The following is an 18,566-nucleotide window of genomic DNA, read 5'->3' as shown; positions in this document are numbered from 1 at the left end:
ATCAAACTTCCAAATTCAAATATTTTGTCTTTTAACCGTTCAACTATGGAGCCATTTGGAAAATAACTCTTTTAAATATTAGAATATTCAAACATTGTTCTTTTAAAGTCAATATATGATGATTTACTAATTTTCCGGAAAAAAATGTCTACTCACTAAAAGGACCAATATCCCTTTACTAACTGAGTCCCAATATACTAGAGACGGGTCCCTATACCGAAGACCTTTTAATTATTCATCTTCTTTCTCCAATTTTTTTCTAATATTCTCTGCCTTTTACTTTATACTATTTTTTTACTTTCTCCCAAGAACGAGATGCCGAAAGCACCTGCCTCGATTTTTATTTCTACAATCTAATTTTTAAATAAAAGAATGAGAAAGAAGAGAGTGAAAAAGTCATGTAACGAACTGTTTGCTTCCGTTCAGAAAGATAAGAAGTCACGAGAACCTTCTTTACCATTTTTGGAGAACAATCGCTTAATCCTGTACTTAGACATCTAGACATGTGTCATATGGCTAGTGGCTCCTGTGTCTGCTATCCACTTCTTATCTTTCATATCTACAGATAGGTAGGCATGTTCATGAGTTAATATCTCATCCTCTAGTTCAGCACCATAATGAGCTTGTTCTTCATCTTCTATTTCTTGAAGATGTAAATTTGCAAAGTTTCTGGTAAAAGATTTTGAAGCTTCTGAGGAGAAGTTTTTGAATCTCATTCTACATTGTCTAGCTGTGTGACACCACTTATAGCATATACCACAAGGTACAGTGGTGAAGTAAAAAAATGTGTTTCTTGGCTGAGTTATGGGTTGCTTCGAGTTTGATCTGAATTGAGTCTTTTGACCATATTCAAAATTCTGATTCTGACTTGAAAACCTCATTATCTGAAACTGTTCTTGTTCTAAAATTTTTTAACAAAATACAACTCACTTGGATCACCAGTTGATTCTTGTTCTTTCAGCCATTGTTCATGGTGAGTTAGCCTGCTTCTAAGTTCTCCAAAACTTAGCAACCCATCTCTATTTTGTATTGTAATGACAAATTGTGAATACTCTTTCCCTAATCCTCGTAGAACAATTCTTGTTAGCTCAGGTTCAGATACTTTGTCATTTACAGCTACAAGAGAATCAGAAAGATTCTTGATTTTACTCAAGTATTCAGCTATAGAAGATGACCCTTTGTTGAAATTTTGAAGTTTATTCCTTAATGATGACTTCTGTGCTTCAAATTCTTGAAGGAAGACCATATCTAAATAACACAAAATCTCTCTAGAGGTCTTTAACCCTAAAATATCTTAAGCTATAGAGTGTGTAACCGTAGCTTTTATGCAAGATTTCACAAAACTATCAGTTTTCCGCCATTGAAGATAAGCTAGATTAGCTACATCTCTTCTTCCTCTACAGTTAACTGAGGGGGTTCACTATAGGTGCCATCAATGTAGCACACTAGGTCATTTCCAATTAAGGCATTTTCTACTTGATCTTTCCATATAAGCAAATTTGATCTATCTAATCTAGCAGATATGAGATTTGTGAGATTTGGATTATAGTTTACCTGATTTTGATTAGGATTCATCCTTCGATTGTTGAAGTTAAGCTATTTTGATGAAGACTGGTATCCCTGATTCTTTGATGACAGAAGATCAGCTTCTTCTTTGTTCTTGATTTCAAATTCTTCTTCAAAAATCGATTTCTAGGGTTTTGGCTCTAATACCATGAAAAGCTATGAGTTTCTTGAAGTTAATATTGTATTAATCTTCTCAAATCAATCGTAGTTATAATGATTATCAACTCTCTTTATATATAAGTAGAGAGAGAGTAAACTGAATTAGTTATAGAGAGCGAGTGAAAACGAACTTAACTAACTAATCAAGAATTAGTTAGAAATCAAATACATGATATCTACACACATCAGGAGTGCCACTTAGCTTTGACCTTCTGAGTGCTTTGCTTCAAGTGTACGAGTGCCTATATCTTGGTAGTTGGTAGTTTACTTCTTCTTCTTCACTCTCTTATCTGCTTCTCTCATCTTTATCCTCTATCCCTTACAAAAATGCTCATTATAAAATTGGTCTGCAAATAAAGGCCAGGTTATGACAGGAACACCTGCACATATCCCTTCCACTAATGAATTTCATCCACAATGAGTCATGAATCCTCCAATCGCCGGATGATCAAGGATTAGTACTTGGGGTGCCCATTCCCTTATTATCAACCCCTTCCCTTCCATTCTAACTTCAAAACCTTCGGGTAAAAATGTCTCTTCTTCTTCTTCTTTTAATGTTCTAACAACCCAAACAAATGAAGTGGCTGATTCTTCAAGACCCATTGTAATTTCAAGCAATTGATCGCGACTAAATTTCGTAACACTCCCAAATAAAACATAAAGAACAGAATTTGGTTCTTTAGAGTTAAGCCAACTAAAGATATAATGTTCATCAAGCGCTGATTTCTTTCCCCTTTGAGCTTTATCTGTTGTGTTTCTATTTCGAAGCGAAACTGGGCCTATACGCCATGATTTTCTTCCCATAACATTCTTATAATGATTTTCATAAGCTGGTTCTAACTCATAAAATGTGTTCATTAAAAACCCAAAGCTTCTTAGCTCTGAATTTCTTATTTGCTGCATCATTTCTGTCATTGGGGTTTCAACTTTAAAATACTCAGGTAATTGTGACATATTCATCTCTATCTTGTCTGGAAGACCCGAAATGACAAAAGACTGATCGCTATTAGACGAAATTAGGGGTTCGAATGGTTTGTAACGTTGTAAACTATCATTTACACAAAGGGAGAAATAGTTTATACCATGAAAGACGAGGTGAGGAATGCCAAACTTGCTTGCAGCTACTTCTGTTACCCGAGGTAGAAACAAATCGGCAACGATGAAATCTAGTTGGTGTTCTTCTAGGAGGTGTTCTAATGGTTTTTGGAGCAAGTTAAGAGCTTTGAAGAATTTTGGAAGCATTTCTATTGAAGTAATATTTGTGAGAATAGTCCCACATGGGAGAACGGGTAACTAACAACCAAGAATATAAAGTATAGGTCCTCTCCACTCATTGCCAATTGGTTTTGAGTTGGATGGCCACAAACTTAACAATATTGTCTTCACTTTCGCAACCTTCTGGTAATCCAGCTTCAATAGAAGGGAATTGAAATGTTTGAATATTGATATCTAGACCAGATTGTCGATCTCGATCAAGAGTTTTTTATAGAGATGCCGCAACTAGAGGAATAGTAACTTAGTAAGTATGGTTGACTTAACACCTCTACTTGAAAATAGTCTACCTATATCAACCATGGGGAGTAAATGGCCTTGAGCCATTAGAGGGAAAAAGAAGATATGGATATGGTGATCCTTAGAATCCATCGTAGACTATTGAACTGTAATAGGAACTGAAGAGACAGAGAGGGAGAAGACCCTTTGAACTTTATTTATAGCAGTAGAAGATGTTAGAAAATTCTAATTGAATTCAATCATGATTGTGAAACATTGACCTAGAACAATTTTTTGTCAGTAGGTAATTCATTAATGGTGTGTTTGGATGACGGAATCATGAATCCGCGGATTCATGAGTCCTTAGGATTCATGATTTCACGGATTCATTAATCCAAGTAATATTTTTTGGTTTGTTTGGCAACTAATAAGAATCTTATGATTTATTATTATTTAAGTATTTTTCACGAAAATCTTTTTTTCCCGGAAATCTTTTTTTTCCAGCATCGTTTTTTTTTTGGGAGAAACACGATCCCTATCAAGCAAAAGAAAATTTATAAAATTTCAGTTTTCGGTAAAATATTTTTCGAGAAAAAAACAATTTTTCGGTAAAAAAATGGATTTGGAGGAAAATTTGTTTTCTAGAAAAAAAAATTGATATTCGAAAAAAATATATAATTTGCAAAGAATCGATTTTCGGGGGAAAAAATGGTTGTCGGAACAATCATATTTTGGGGAAAAAATGATTTTTGGGGGAAAAAATAATTTTCGGGTAAAAATGATTTTATGATTTTTGAAATGAAAAAAAAATATAATTTTTGAAATTTAAAATAGTTATTTTGTAGAAGGAAATATTTTTTTCTTTGATTTTAAGTTTGAAATTTTGATTTATTAATCCAAAATCCTAGCAAATCTTAAGGGGTAGGGTGGGATTTTAGTCCAATACAAATTTTTGAATTAATAATCCTTAGGATTCAAGAGTCATACGATTCTTGGTAGTCAAACAGACCAAGGATTCATGATTCCTATCAAATCCTACTTTTGATAGGAATCCTGCAACCCAACACACCCTCTTTATTTTTTTAACAAGACAAGTTTCTTCACTATATAGTATATATACACTTTCCAATATTTCATAGTTATAAATAGAAAAAATTTATTTCTTAACATCTGCCCTTAAGAGCATCTCCAATGCAAAACTCAATCTTAAAAATTCGGAGTGCCACATAGGATTTTCTGAGTTTTTCTTAAAAAATCATCTCCAATGCAAAACTCAACTAAGATCTCAAAGATGATGCGTCGAGAGTGGAATAAAGATGTCTCAAGAGGACACTCTATTTTCAGAGTGTCCTCTTGAGATATCTCTAATTGTCTAACTCATCAATATTTAAATTTCAACCAATAGAAATCAAGTCTTCATATATTCCCAAAATAACTAATTACTTTTTTACAAAAATAACCATGACGCGTAAGTAAAATAAAAGAGTTTAGAGTGTTGCATTGGAGACATACAAGAATTGAGGATCTCTATTTTCGACACCTAGGAGTGAGAATCTCAATTAGAACTTGACAAATAGGACGAATAGAGATTTTTTTGAGTTTTGCATTGGAGATGCTCTAAGGTAACTAACTATTAGGAAAATCTTTATTTTTTTTTGGTAATAAATCAATGGTATATTAGTCAAACCAGTGCCGAGGTCAACGCTCTTCTCCATATTACACAGTGCAAAACCCAAGTTTAAGGACCAATCTAGAAAATACGGGATAAAAACCTCTGTTGCAAAACAAAATAATATTTCAAAGTCTTCGAATTTTGTAATACACTGTCGTTCTTTATCAATGTAAACAATATGTATATGTACGGAAATAATCTATAAACATAAATTGGATTCTTTTAATGGTCGCGGCTTTGGGGAATAAAGAAAATTCTTCGGGCAATAAAGACTTTTCTTAAAATTAGTCAAATAAGATTGACTTTTATGTTTCTTTTTATTGCTAAGGGGCTTCTAATTTTGGGAGTTCAAAATAAAACAAAGTTCAGAAGGCTCCTCCATCTCACACCTCTCTCTACCACCTCATCTTCTCGTCACCTCATCATCTTCTTTTTATTGCTAAGGGGCCCAATTTTCCGGCCGGCGACCTTCAAACATAAAAAAAAAAAAAATATATTCTTTTTTCCTCTCTTCTTTCTCTCTCTAACATTTTTTTTTCAAAATCCCTCCTCTCTCTCTCTCTAGATCTGGTGAACTAGACCTGGTTCACCAGATCTAGGTGGTCTGTGAACAGACCTTCACAGGTCTGTTCGCAGACCACTAAAGGGTCTGCAATCAGACCTTCGCCAGAGAAGACGATGAGGTGGCGAGAAGGTTAGGTGGCAGAGAGAGGTGATGAGATGGAGGAGAACTTTCAAAAGACCGTATTCTGTATTCCCCATAAAAATTTATTTCCCGGAGAACTTTAAAAAAAATCTGGATTCCCTCGAGAATTTATTCTCCGGAGAATTTTCTTTATTCCCCAAAGCCGCGGCCTTTTTAATTTACCCCGTAGCATAAAATGCGTATGTGAATTTACCCCCCCTCTTTTTATTGGTAGTAGGATGTACCCGGGCCCTTCAGGTTGTTAGATTTGTATAAGGGCTGCTAAAATCAAGCATGTCTTTCGCACATGTGATAGTAAGGGGAATTATCCACTTAACTTTCCAATCCTTCATGGGACACTTCTTCTTCCTTTTGATTACAGATCGAGATTGTTAATGTCGAAAAGTGACTTCATATTCTTAAAAGAAATCGCGCTTGTTGTCTCGGGTGACTTTGATTTGGAAGGGGGTGGAACCGTGGAAAGACGGGTATATGCAAAGACACTTTCAAGTCAAATGTAGCACGGGTTATAAGATTAGGAATCTTAATCTAGATTCATTTGTTTCCTCTTTGGAGTTCGATTTTTTTCATTCGGGTTACTCTTGGTCTCTTGCTTCTCTTATCCAAGTACTACATTTACTATGTTCTAAAACCCTAGAAGTTCCTATCTCTCGGTCTCGGTCTAAAACTCCCTAACTTCTTCTGTTACTTTTCTCTGATCAAATGGCGTTCAAAGGTAGATTTCGTGAGCTGATGAAGAAATACGGGAAGGTAGCATTAGGCGTTCATTTCTCCGTCTCAGCTGTCTCCATCACCGGCGCCTATGTTGCCATAAAAAACAACGTCGACCTCGAAGCTCTTCTCACCAAAGTCGGAATTTTATTGACTACTCAATATTGTGGTTACATAAATCCATAATTTAGAAATGATTTTATTGAAATATTTGTTGGGAATGAATTTAGGAGAATTTCATGAGAAGAATAAATATGACATGGAAATTACTTTGGAAAGATTTGGAATAGTTATTAGTTAATACTTAATAGGATATGATTTGCGGACACCCCTCTTAAGCTCATGAGGTCGTGAGATCGAGTATCGGTAGAAGCCGTTTGTCATCAAGATTTATCCCAGAAATAATTTTGGAAATTACTTTTTGAAAATAATTAATTGAGGATGATCATAAACAAGTAAATAAATTTAGGAAAGATTTTATGGAAGTGATTTTAGAAATTACATTTTGGAAATAATCCATAAAGGATGATTTAGACAAATAAGTGAGTAACTTTAGGAAAGATCTTTTGAAAAGATTTTATGAAAATGATTTTTTTAGGAATGATTTTGTTGGAAAGGACAGAAAGTTTGATTCAATTTTTTCGTAACTCTATTGAATTTTAACAAATAAGAAAGGGAAAAAAAAAACTTTAGGCAGTTTTTTGACAGGTCGGCCCCAAACATAGGACCAACCCGGGACCGGGAAGGAACCCGGGTCAACCTGACTCGTTTTCTCTACAGGTCGGGCCTGTGTAGACTGGGTCGGTCTCGGACCCTACCCGGGCCGGCCCAGCCTTTTAAACAATACTATTGAGGAAGCAGAATATTTAAAACAGCCGTGATAGACTTCCCGGGCCCTCTCCCGGGTGAGGTGGTCGGGCCAGATTTAGAGAGAGAAAGTTTTTTCACTTTCTCTCTCTAAATCTGGCTCGGCCACCTCACCCGGCCGGGATTCACCCGGGAGAGTGCCCGGGAAGTCTACTATTTTCCTATTTAAAATCAGATGCCCGAAAATTTAGCCATCAAAAACAAAGGCTAAGAGCATCTCTAATGCAAAACTCTAAAAAGGCTCTAAATATCCTAGATGTCAAGTTTCAAAGGAGGATATCTAGAGTTTCTCTTTCCTATTTGGCCACATAGAGATCCTCAGTTTCAAGGACTTCTCCAATGCAAAACTCTAAATCTCATACATATTTACTTACGTGGCATTTTTAATTTGAAGTTACACAAATAAAAAATTAAAAAGTGAGTAGGGGAAAACAGAACAAGCTACGAGAAAATAGTTTCTTTGGCCGTGAAGTGGCAAGATAGTTATGAAGATGAAGATTGAACAGGACTTTTCTTGTGATTTCTTGGTGAATCTCTAACAGTTCGAAGAAGATTCTAGGTTTATTAAGGTTTTGATTGAGAAAGGAAAAGGACATGAAGGAAAGGTAGCTAGGGTTTTCTTATTGATCAGAAATTTTCATCACCACAAGAATAAATTACTATGTCAATCTCCATACGGGTTTTGGGTTTGTATTAGATTATTTCTTCTTTTGGCAGATTGTTGTTTACCATTCGTTTTGTTCATAACACTTTAGGGTACATGGTTTGCTAGCAATGTAAAAATGGCAATTGACATAGTTAGATGATTGGGTGTAAGCCACAGATAATCAAATTAGGTTGTTATATAGGTCTGGTTCTTCTCTGCTTCCATGTATTGTTGCTTAAAACACTTAACTATTAAGAAACACAATTATAGTTGAATTAGGTAGAATGAAACAGTGGAAAAGATGGGAGGGCAGGGGGACTGGGGGAGATGAAGATGCCATTCAATCAGACTTTGTGAAGGAGTTGGGTGTTTTAATTGGGTTCGGCTTTATAAATATAAATAATGCTGAGGTGGCAATTAGAGAGGACACTCCATTTTCAGAGTGTCCTCTTAAGATATCTCTATTTAACTACCGCCACATCATTTTGAAGATTTATATTGAGTTTTGCATTGGAGAGGGTTTTCAAGGAAAAACTTTGAAAATCCCACGTGGCACTCAGAGTTTCTAAGATTGAGTGTTGCATTGGAGATGGTCTAATGCAAATTTCAATTAAGAACATCTCCAATGCAAATTTCAATTAAGAACTCAAAGATGATGTGTCGAGGGTGGAATAGAGATATCTGACATATCTCTAATTGTCCAACTCATCAATATTTAAATTTCAACCAATAGAAATCAAGTGTTTGTATATTTCCAAAATAACTAACTATTTTTTTACAAAAATAACCATGCCACGTAAGTAAAAGTTAAGAGTTTTGCATTGGAGACATACAAGAATTGAGGATCTCAATTTTTGCTACCTAGGAGTGAGAATCTCAATTGGAACTCGACAAATAGGATGAATAGAGATTTTTTTGAGTTTTGCATTGGAGATGCTCTAAGGAATTGATTGGCCGGGTTGCTGCTACAAATACCTATGAGGTGCAAAACCTTAACGTAGTCGGTAGTGAATAATCTTGACCCAAAATGCAATACGACCCGAAGGATGACAGAGTACCAAACCAAGAACTAAACCCAACTGGAACACACGAGACGCTGAGGATGTTGCCTTATTGTAGTCCTTTTCGGCAAATGCACATGCTAGTATTGCCTGTCCAGCAACAGCCAAACCATCAGCAAGAAGTGATGTTGCTAACCAAATCTGTAAGCAGATCTTAAACGCAGCCATGGATGTCGACCCAACGCGTGCAGCCATTGATGCTGACAGTCACGAAAAATGTCACAGCTATTACCCTTGCTAGTAATAGAAGACCATTTCTAAGAAATCGACTAAATTGCAGATCGCTGATGCTTGAAGGTAAGAGATAAATTCTCTCTGGTAACTTCCATAACATAATTGTTGAGATTAGGTACTGAGAAATTATATGTGCAATGGCAGCGCCAGCTACACCAAAACGGAAGGAGACCATAAAAATCGAGTCTAAAATGATATTTGTAATATCTCCTGCCACAGTAGCATATAAAGGACTTGTAGCATCCTTGAATCCTCCGAAGATCCCTTGCATAACTAAAGAGACAAGGATTGCAGGAACACTAAGCGACCTCAATTTCAGGTACTGCCGTGCTGGGCTTAGCATAGGAGCAGTAATCGAAAACTTTAAATTGATCTTTGATAGTTATATATGACAAGCAAATGAGCATTAAACACAAATTCGGAAGAGGACAAATTAAAACAATTAATCGTTAATAAGAAGATTCTTTTTCTTTTAAGCAAGATTAACAAGAAGATATGGCACGTTTTTTTTTTTCTCTTCTTGTTTCTAACAAGAAAAAAATGAACTCTAGATCTAAAAAAGTATCATACAACAAGTAATAGTGGCATAAAAGTTATACAACCAATAAGGTAACTAGAGATGATTGAAGGCTAAACAACTCACAACAGAACAAAGTACAGACGCGCATAAGCTTGAATATAACCATAATATAACAAGTTAGGAGATGTAGTGTTTCAAACTGATAATTCGGTCGAAGAAACAAGAATGCCATCAGAGTCTGCGTAAACCCATTCTCCGTCACATATTCGAGTTCCAGCTATTGTTATAGGTACATGCTTCTTCCCATTTCCTATCTTAGAGGCTTTAACAGGATGAGATGCTAAAGCTCTCACACCAATATCACATCCATTTATTTCATCAACATCTCTTATACAACCATTTAGTATTATACCAGCCCAACCATTATTTTGGGCTTGTTGAACAGGATTACCTCCCAATATTGCACATCTTAAGCTTCCACCTCCATCAACAACTAGAACTCTTCCATTACCTTTCTCTTCAAGAAACAATCGAACTAGACCATTATCTTCGAAAAGCTTGAGTGTCACTACTGGTCCTGAAAATACTTGTCGCCTCCCGTATATTTGGAAAATTGGTTGGAGTGCACGTAGCTCACCAGTCTCGAGTTGGGTTAGGTTTGCATCACAAACTTCCGCAGTTGTAAACATTGACATTTTCTTTCTAGTTCCTTTGAGGAAAGCAAGGATGTATAAGCTTTAGTTTTCAATGAAAAAAGCCAATAGAAAATATTCACATCTTCTTTTGCCAAATCTATAATGATCATAGTTAAAATGTCGAGAGCAATGAATGATTAAGATGTTGTCTCCTTTAGAAGAGATCGGGTTTAGCCACCTTATGTAGAGCATCTCAAATTTAACACTCTACCTTAAAAATTCTCAGTGACATATAGGAATTTTAGAGTTCTTCGTTTAAAACTGTATCTAATTCAAAAGTCTCAGAAGCCTTTCTTAAAACTTTAAATCTATGCGGAAAAATGTATAAATAATTAGAACTACTTGAAGAGTTATGATATTCTTAGAAATGGGCGAGGGAAAGTAATTTGGGGCACATCATTACTCAAAGTAACTATTTTTTAATAGAATAGTTAACTACCTTAAAAGTTAAACATCAAAATGTGCCCTAAGCAGAGCTTAAACTACTGTGTTAATTGACTTGACTAGAGTACTAATGTAAAATTTCATTAAAAAGATCTCTGATCAACTTCCCATGAGATTCTAAGTTAGTTTCAAAGCTCTTGATTGTTTGGGAAGGTGATCTTAATTTCAAGGCGAAGCGAAACATAAGCGTACATATTATTTTCACGGATCGGTATGTTACGAATTGGATGAACTATTAATTGAGATACGTAATAAACACGCGACAACAATTTTCTAGAACATTTCCTTAGAGATCATCTCCAAGTGAGTCTCATACTACCACTAGCATAAAAAGAGTGTAAAGAATGCATTTACCTTGATGAGTGAGGAGAAATTTCTGACTATCTTGATATAGCCAAGTGACAAATGTAAATCTCTTTCTTCTTCCTTCTCCCTTCTCCAAGTTTGTTTTAGTTATGAGTACTTAGATTTAGATTGGAAGCTTCATTTGCTTGATATAATCTCCTCCCAAAAGGCAAAAAAAAGTTAAATAACATGTGCTTCTGAGTTGTTATACTACACAGTGCAATAAGAAAATGTATAGAAAAGACTTGCTTTTGGTGGTGAGGTCAAATTCCAAGAAGGCGGCTTATATTCTCTAACAACTTAAGCACTTTATTTTTAGGTTTATTTGCAAATGGCCTCCCTAATCTGACCAACTCGTCTAGTTAGCTCCTAATATTATCGAAGGACAGTCAAACTGGAAAGACCAAGTCAAGAGGGTTGTGGGAGGCGCCAATAATACTATAAGTGAAAAGGAAGTCTTCTCAGACATTTCTTACAAAGTAGGGGGTTAGGCAAGAAGCTGACCCTAATTTAGAGGGACATATGAGAAATAACCCTCTTGGATACATAAATCTGGAGTTGAAACACAATAAATAAATCACAAGCAAAAACTTTATAGATACAAGAATGAAGTTTTGATGTCTAACTGTCACAGTTACATTTCACCAATTGTAATTTAACAATCTTACACCAAAAAGAAAAACATATTGGTTGAATTCGTCGATGATCTACCTAACTTAATGCTATGTCCCCTTCGTAAAGATCTTTTCCTGCTTAGGTTAGCTCTTCTTCTTAACTTGCATGGTCTACGCCCATCAAGAATGAGAACCGTGTCTCAACGGAAATATCCCTTTACATCGAGTAAGAAGCTATATCTCCATAGGCTAATCCGTCTCAACGCCCCTTTTCTTTCAACAACAAGTCCACAAGGGTATGCGCCCCTTGCTAAAGTTGTTTATGATAATATTTTTCGGTAGTTCATTTCCATTAGTTCCGATAGATACAAGTCTATTGGGACACAAGTAACTTAAAAGTTAAACATCAAAATGGTTCCCTTGGATTAAATATCCTTGTCCCAAGAAATAAATTACACAAACTCTTGGGAGAAATACTGATCCACAGACAGAATATAACCTTGAAAACAATTTGATTCTAGGGTGGTTGAACATGCCATAGAGATGTTCATATTGCAATATAACAAACATAGATCATCATAAATGGCTAAAAAAACAGAAACTCGTACAAGAATAAAGTTAGGGTAACGGAAAGAGTGCATAATGATACCATAAGTGGTTGACTACAACAGGAAATAGCTATACTGCTTAAATTGATAACTCCATTCGTGAAACAAGAATTCCGTCCGTATCTGCATAAAGCCATTCGCCATCGCAGATGCGTATTCCAGCCATTGTTACAGGGACATGTTTCTCTCCGATACCCTTCTTAAAGGCTTTCATTGGATGGGAAGACAAAGCTCTAACTCCAATATCACACCCATTAATCTCGTCTACATCTCTTATACAACCATTAACAACTATACCTGCCCATCCATTGTTCTGTGCTTGTTGAACAGGATTACCTCCTAATATTGCACACCTTAAGCTTCCACCACCATCGACAACAAGAACTCTACCATCACCTTTTTCCTCAAGAAACTCACGAACAAGAACATTGTCTTCGAAGACCTTGAGTGTCACTACTGGTCCAGAAAAAACTTGACGTCGTCCATATATTTGGAAAATTGGTTGAAGAGCTCGAAGGTCACCAGTTGAAATTAGCTGTGAGTTTGCATCACAAACTTCAGCAGTTGCAACCATCGACATTTTATCTCGAGCACCTTCAAGAAAAGAATATAAAAAATGTCTTAAGATCAGTGTATGATGACTAACATTATGAATTAGTCAGTCAAGTTAGAACCCTTTTCCGAGATAGAAAACAATGAAAGGTTTCAGTATCATCGATTTTCTTGAGTTCAAGTCCGACAACTGGAAACTTAAATAGAGAATTCATGAGTAAAATGCGAGGTTAGCATCTCTAAGAAATGAACAATTTTATATGTGAGAATAGTCCCACATGGGTGAAAGGCGATCTAGCAACCAATAATACAATATTTAGGTTCTCCCTACTCATAGCCAATTGGTTTTGAGTTGGACGACTACAAACATAAGATTATACACCAACTGTAGAAACTTAGGGTTTACGAATTCCGTAGATAACTAAAACTGCAAATAAGATAATATATATATAGCAATAACTAATAACAATGAATGAATTTACTAGTTTAATTAATATGATTGACCAAATATAAAATTGGAAGAAGATCATCTAATAAGATAAGAGAATCATACCAATAGTTTAATCAAGAAAAATAGATCTAGAAATAAGGGGGGGTAATATTATGGATTAAGAAATAACAGATAGATCTTAGGCAAGTAGAGATTGAAAAAGAGATAAACATGACCTTTAATCGGAGAAGGAGAGTTTTGTGTCCTATTTACCTATATAATGCAATCCGACCTGATGAAAGAAATATACAGGGGAACCTCGAAAGTTTTTTAGTTGCAATTTGCAAACACACACTCTCTCTCTCTCTCTATTCTATCCCACTTCCTTGTCCATTTGTTATTGCTTAAAAGTCTTGCTATTATTCCTCTCTCTCTCTCCTACTTTTTTTTTTTTTTTTTTTTTGTTGAAATAGTTAAATATATTAAAAACTAGAACAATAGAGTCTTATTACAATACAAATTAGAAACTATAAAAGGAACATTATTCCATGCTTGAGTCTTATTTCTCTTCCTCGCCCACTTAGCCAACTTGTCTGCTACTTGATTGAACTTCCTGTTTGTGTAAGAGAACTTGACTTTTTCCAGTCGTCGCTTGATATCCTGAATTTTTTTGATATGAATTTTGGATTTCCATTGTATTTCATTCCTTTGATTCTGTAAATATTGTATGATATTGATGTTGTCACTTTCTATGATGATCTGTTTATAGTTGTGGGATTCAGCCCAAAGCATTCCATTTAATATTGCGATCGCTTCGCTTTCTTCTGCATTTCTGCTCCTAGTGGTGGTTGCATATGCTTCAAGAAATTTGGATTCGTTGTTATGAATGACCAACCTAGTTCCTGCAACATTCTGAATATCAAGGAAGGACGCGTCTACATCAATTTTCAATGAAGACCTATCAGGAGGGTTCCATTTTCCTGGTTCTGTTTTGGTAGTGGTTATATTGACTTCTATGTATTTAGGGAAGGTAGATATCATGTTATGTATTTTGTCCAGATTATTAATCTCATGTTGAAAGCAATGGTCACAACGAATTTTCCAGATAATCCATAGAATAGTGGCATAGTGGGTATTATCACCCGTGCTACTAACTTGAGATTTCTGTTCCCAAGTAAAAATCCATTCTGCTACCGAAGGTATATGTTCTGATAGTATATTGAAATAAAATCATATATTTTTGAGTTAATTCCTATATGGCCCCCTACTTTGTAACCAGCTTCCTTTATGGCCCCCTTTTTTTCGTAAATTCAAATATGGCCCCCTATTTTCAGATAAATGTCATTACTACCCTTCTTAATTCTAAATTTAAAACAATAAAAAAAAATTTATTTCCACCTCACCCCTCTCTCTCTCCACCTCATCTCTCCCTACACCTCATCTCTCCCTACACCTCGCCCCTCTCTCTCTCTCTCTCTCCAATTCACCTCTCTCTCTCTCCAACTCTCTCTCTCCTACTCACCCCTTTCTTCTCCGGCAAGGTGGCCGGCCGGAAAATTTTCCGGCCGGCCACCTTCAAACTTAAAAAAAAAAAAAAAAAAAATTTCTCTCCTCTCTCTAAATTTTTTTTTTCTGTTCGTGAACAGATCCTCCGCCGAAGGGAAACCCCCTTCGCCGGAGTTTTAGAGAGAGAGAGAGTGGTGAGATTTTAAAAAAAAATTAAAATTTAGAGAGAGAGGAGAAAAAATTTTTTTTTTTTTTTAAGTTTGAAGGTGGCCGGCCGGAGAAGAAAGGGGTGAGTAGGAGAGAGAGAGTTGGAGAGAGAGAGAGAGGTGAATTGGAGAGAGAGAGAGAGAGAGAGAGGGGTGAGGTGTAGGGAGAGATGAGGTGTAGGGAGAGATGAGGTGGAGAGAGAGAGGGGTGAGGTGGAAATAATTTTTTTTTATTGTTTTAAATTTAGAATTAAGAAGGGTAGTAATGACATTTATCTGAAAATAGGGGGCCATATTTGAATTTACGAAAAAAAGGGGGCCATAAAGGAAGCTGGTCACAAAGTAGGGGGCCATAAAGGAAGCTGGTCACAAAGTAGGGGGCCATATAGGAATTAACTCTATATTTTTTGCTATGGGACAGTGAAGCAAAGCATGCTCTATCGTTTCAATTTCCTTACAATTTGGACAATACAAATTATTGTCAATGTATTTACCTATTCTTTCTCTCACCGGGAGGGCTTTAGCACAAATTTTCCATATGAAAATCTTGATTCTGGGTATTACTGGAATTGCCCATATAAAGTTCCAATTAGGTGAGAGAGGTAAAGGCGAATTTATACTGATGCAAAGATTTTGATATAAGGATTTAACCGAAAATTTGCCAGATTTTGTAAGGGTCAATTTTCTTTGGTCGTCGTCATTTCCTGCTATAGGGATGGACAAGATTAAATTAGTAATATTACTATCAAAAGTGTTATTCAACAATACCTCATTCCATTTATCTTCCTCAATCAGCTGCGAAACTTTAGACAATTGAGAGTTAGTATGATTAATAGGAGGTTGAAACATTGTAGGAATCCAATTATCATTCCAAATATCAATATTCCTACCATTGTGAACTTCCCAAGTGGTATACTTTTCAATGTTATTTAGTTGTTTGCTGATATTTTTCCAATGCCACGAGTGATGAGGTTTGGCTGCCACCAGATTGTCTGTGTGATTAAAGTACTTAGCTTTAAGGAATTGCACCCAAATTGGATTCGGTTCAGATTTGATCCTCCACGCTAGCTTACTTAACATAGCTTGGTTATCAAGTTCAGGGGAATGAATCCCAAGCCCACCTAATTTTTTTGGGGCGACAAATCGAGGCCCAACTTTTAGTACAGATACCCTTAGACTTACCCCACCAAAAAGACTTTTGCAAAGTCGAAATGCTCTTGCATATACCCTTAGGAAGAGTAAAGCATTGCATTTGGTCGTCGTCAGATTTGATCTCTCTCTCCTACTTGAAAAAGAAGATTTGATTGTGACACAACTAGGGGTGAGCAACACGTCCGTTTTCTCGATTTTAGCTTGAGCCGTAATCGAATCAATAAGTAGCCAAAGCTGAGCCGATTATTCGGCTAGCCGACATAGTTGGGCTTGTTAGGAAAAATAACCTAATTAACTTGTTCAGGAATATGAAGATAAACGATGCGAAAGTAAAAGTAGAGACACCAAGATTATTTAACGTGGCAAAAAACCCCTCCAAGATAGAAGGTAAAAAACCACGGGACCTAGTCCAGAAATCTTCCACTATAATGATAATAATGGGTTACACAACTCTTCACCAAACCTATGGTGGATAAACTGAACAAAGAAACAAAGAAATAAAATCTCTTACTCTTGAGGATTTGAACAAGGGAAATTTGGCCAAAACTCCCTAAAAAATTTGAGTTTTCGTTAAAAAGGATTTATCAACTTTTTATAGGCTTCAGCTCTCTATGGCATTTTTGTAAATAATCTAATATAGGGAAAAGACGAAACTGACCTTATTGCAAACCAGATTGCAAACCTTTGCAAGACAAATCAAATTACAAAGTAGTGCAAAATAGTTTGCAAAGCTCTGCAAACCAGATTACAAAGTGTGTGCAAAATCATTGCAAGGCAAACCAGATTGCAAAGCAATGCAAACGGGATTGCAAAGCTCTGCAAACCAGTTTGCAAAGCTCTGTAAATCAGATTGCAAACCAGTGCAAACCAGTTTGCAAAGCTCTGTAAACTAGATTGCAAAGCACTGCAAACCATTTTGCAAAGCTTCGCAAGCTAAGATTCCAAGGGCAATTTCGGCATTAGAAATGGGAGTGCTTTTAGAATTGTCCTTCAAGCCTATTTCCAAACTATATATGGGGCCTAAAAGGACAAAAAGATAACTTGTCTTTTTGACAAAAAAAAAACATGAAATTGAGCCTCCGACCCAATTTCCTGTTTGTGAACAAATCCTAGATTACTAAAGGTTGAAGAAGATAACCACAAACTAAATTGCTTCACAAGATTAATAATCTTCTTTTCTTCAAACCAATATTCTGCTCTTTCAATCTCTCTTGAAAGAACCACTTCAGAAATCTCTCTTTCTCTGACTTCTCTTTGTTCTGGAAGTTGTTGTGTCATCTCTCTAATCTCTATCTCTCTCTAATCTGAGAGGATATGATTCGAAAGGATTCTCTACTAACTCTCCCAACTGGGAGCTCCCAACTGGGAGCTCCCAACTGGGAGGATACTTTCTGACCGATTTGTTTGGTTCGGTTCGGTTGAATTCGGTTGATCGGCTTAACGAGCACAATTTTATTTCATTACATAAAAAATAAATTTCTTATTCTTGGTTAGGGTTCTTTTAATTTCTTTTCTTTTTTAGTTTAACACTTTTAAACTTTATTAAATTATTATTAATTTAAGATAATAAAGATCATTCTAAACTTATTACTAAAGTTTAGTATTTCTTATTCGATATTTCTATATATAATATTTAAGTACGATAAATACTTTAGGATCCGGTCGGTTCGGTTTGTCAGGCCCGGCCTTGAGCGCAAAGCGTGGCTTTGGCCCCCAATTTTTAGGGGCCACCGGAGTGTTATTTTTCATGGAGTTATGGTCATGGCCTAGTTATTGCGAGGATGTGTAGGGGCCACCGCTAAATTATCTGTTAAAGAAGTGGGCCACGAAAAAGAATCGTATTTTAAGAAAGTGGGACCCACAAACTGTCCTTCACTTCCGAATTTTTTTAGAACCCCCCCCCCCCCTGTATTTTACTGTTAAACCTTTCTCGCCCTTCCTTCTCTTCATACTAGCTGATTAGTAAGGTAATTTTATCTCAAGCCTCAATGGTCAAACTCAATAAAATGATGCAACTGACATTATTTACATAATCTAGAACCTAAATTAAATAGATCATATGTTGATCAAAACCTAAATCTAATTTTACTGTTTTAGTTTTCTCTGTTCCCTCCCTAGTTTCATCTCTCTAGCTCACCGCATATAATCCATATATTTATATACTACACTGTCTACACCGACATAGGGCAGAGTCTGAACGCGGAAAAATATCTCAATGTTGTTACTAATTTTCATTTGTCTAGTATTTATAGTTTTCTTATTCTTGAGTAATTTAATTTACTTAAATTTTCTAATTTTTTCTATATTAGTTCCTTACCTCATTTTTTTCGGAAATTATGATTCATTATTTACTTATAATTCTTTTTCGATGTCGTTTATCT

General features: G+C 35.8%; 4 pseudogenes across 2 annotated transcripts; all 4 read right to left on the bottom strand.

Annotated features, from left to right (window-relative positions):
- Positions 1 to 2,037: 2,037 nt before the first annotated feature.
- LOC147548382 (scopoletin glucosyltransferase-like) lies at positions 2,038 to 3,369 on the bottom strand (annotated as a pseudogene).
- Positions 3,370 to 8,694: 5,325 nt separating this feature from the next.
- LOC147548381 (protein DETOXIFICATION 42 pseudogene) lies at positions 8,695 to 9,799 on the bottom strand (annotated as a pseudogene).
- Positions 9,668 to 10,328, bottom strand: LOC147548380 (putative 4-hydroxy-4-methyl-2-oxoglutarate aldolase 2 pseudogene; annotated as a pseudogene). Its single transcript, XR_015237320.1, has one exon. The product of XR_015237320.1 is annotated as a putative 4-hydroxy-4-methyl-2-oxoglutarate aldolase 2 pseudogene (transcript).
- Positions 10,329 to 12,130: 1,802 nt separating this feature from the next.
- LOC147548379 (putative 4-hydroxy-4-methyl-2-oxoglutarate aldolase 2 pseudogene) lies at positions 12,131 to 12,919 on the bottom strand (annotated as a pseudogene). The gene has a single exon (XR_015237319.1). The product of XR_015237319.1 is annotated as a putative 4-hydroxy-4-methyl-2-oxoglutarate aldolase 2 pseudogene (transcript).
- Positions 12,920 to 18,566: the final 5,647 nt, after the last annotated feature.

This window comes from Eschscholzia californica, unplaced genomic scaffold (assembly GCF_041429995.1).
Source record: "Eschscholzia californica isolate CP2 unplaced genomic scaffold, dmEscCali1.0.p SCAF_3, whole genome shotgun sequence".
NCBI lineage: Eukaryota > Viridiplantae > Streptophyta > Magnoliopsida > Ranunculales > Papaveraceae > Eschscholzia > Eschscholzia californica.
The sequence above is the reverse complement of the archived record's forward strand: the minus strand, read 5'-3'. Positions and strand labels throughout refer to the sequence as shown.